The sequence below is a fragment of the Syngnathus scovelli genome, chromosome 17, assembly GCF_024217435.2.
Source record: "Syngnathus scovelli strain Florida chromosome 17, RoL_Ssco_1.2, whole genome shotgun sequence".
In the NCBI taxonomy this organism is placed as follows: Eukaryota; Metazoa; Chordata; class Actinopteri; order Syngnathiformes; family Syngnathidae; genus Syngnathus; species Syngnathus scovelli.
Window position 1 is genome coordinate 10823367 of NC_090863.1, and position 1869 is coordinate 10825235.

At 43.6% G+C, this 1869-nt stretch overlaps 1 long non-coding RNA gene across 1 annotated transcript; it reads right to left on the reverse strand.

The window, feature by feature from the left end:
- Positions 1 to 43: 43 nt before the first annotated feature.
- On the reverse strand, positions 44 to 782 carry LOC125985099 (uncharacterized). Its single transcript, XR_007487225.2, has 3 exons — positions 550 to 782; positions 353 to 410; positions 44 to 272 (listed from the first exon to the last, which is right to left on the reverse strand). It is a non-coding gene; the product is annotated as an uncharacterized lncRNA (long non-coding RNA).
- Positions 783 to 1869: the final 1087 nt, after the last annotated feature.

Below are 1869 nucleotides of genomic sequence, written 5' to 3' on the forward strand. Positions count from 1 at the left end.
CGGAAATGGCACACGCATCATATAAAATAAAAAAATTGTTGACTAGAGTCAAACTAACATTTCCTATAGACAGACAAACACGCGCTTAGCGGCGGCGTCATTTACGAACAGTCTACAGACAGACGAATGAAAAAAATGCTGGCCAGCATGAAAAAAAACAACCGCGAAATACATTTAAAATACCACCAAAACGCGCAACGACGCGACGCAAAGTGGATTGTGGCGTGCCGTGCCGTGCCGAAACCTCAAGCACTCCCTAGACAGCGAAAATCCTGCAAGAAATAATAAATGGCATCGTAAGAAACTGCAAACATTTGCTCACGGGCTAAATGGCCTGCGGCCTACAATTTACCTCCAGGCCCACCGTCGCGGTGGACGCGACGTTGCCGAGTCACGAGAGTACGACAATCCTGCGACAAACAAAATGTAAAAAAAAAAAAAAAAGGCTTGTGAGAAAAGGCAGCAAAGCGTGCCAATCGTGCAACAAACACGGCGTCCGTCGTGAAAAACGGCAGGAGACGACAAACATTTGCTAGCATGCTCGCTTACCTGAGAAACTGTCCGCCGCCGCCGCCGCCGCCACGCGCTCGGTGGCACTTGCATATGATAACTCCCCTTGAGCGAGCACACCTGTCTTCAATTGACCTAAAGCCCTGACGTCACATCCGTCGATTCAAATCTTCTTCTCCTGATCGTCCAACGGCGCTCGGCACACTGACGCCACCAGGTGGTCGCCTGTCATGGTGACTACTGTGGAAAGGGTTGCTTGGGTCTATCCGTTGAAACTTTCAACACCGAACATGTTTGGATGGAGGATACCCTATCAATATGACCAAATCTCCTTTGGTTTCCGAGCAGGCTCTGGTTGAGTGGTTAACGCCATTGCCTTCCATCAAATGAAAATATTTGTATCGAGAGTTCATCCTAAAATGAATTGTTCTTGCAAAAATTCTGCCGCCGTTGCAGTGCTCCCGTGGACTCATTTTCAAGTCAGTTGCTAAGAAACACCACACCGTTGCACAGAGACAATTCTTGAGTCATATCAAATCAATGATTTTCAAACGGGTCCAAACAAGTTTTTCCCTCATGGCTACAAAGATCTTTAGATCTTTTCGTTCACTCTCGTTCACTGAAAACATTCGTTCTTTGTTCACTCACGAGCCAACACTACACTGCAGTAGTAATACACACACACACACACACACACACACACACACACACACACACACACACACACACACACACACACACACACACACACACACACACACAATGACACGACAATCACGATGACACGACTTTTCACGCACCTGCACTTAACGAGGGAATGTTGGGAAACATGTTGGAACGCGGCCCCGAGGACTAGAGCTTGACACCTGTGACCTTTGACCATGATATTTCCCTCATAAAGTGGCCTGTTATTAAAAAGGTTGGGAAACACTGGTATAAGGTAATATGCATTGTGGGAGTTAAAAGTGCTGAGGAATAAGAGGACATGCTAAAAAGAAACAGGCAAAGTTTTTTTTTTTCCATCAAACAAGAAGAAATGTCATGCCATTACATTGCAATGCAAAGAAATGGGATACAATCAAATGTCAGTGTATGAGTAAGCCATAGTTAATAAAAGCAACATTCTTAACCAGACATGAAAAGTAAAAGGGTTTTAAATGGAATTTACCTTTAAAAGTACAGTCCATTGGAATGCAGCTGTTCTCAATGGCTAAACTAATTTAACAAATTTAATTCACTAACCTTGAGTTTTACTACATTTTTCCTGTTATCATATTAAATTAAAGTGTTAATTAAGTGATGGGATTCGAGTGATGCCCGCACCTGGTTTTGGCAGCAAAAAAAAAAAAAAAATAAAAA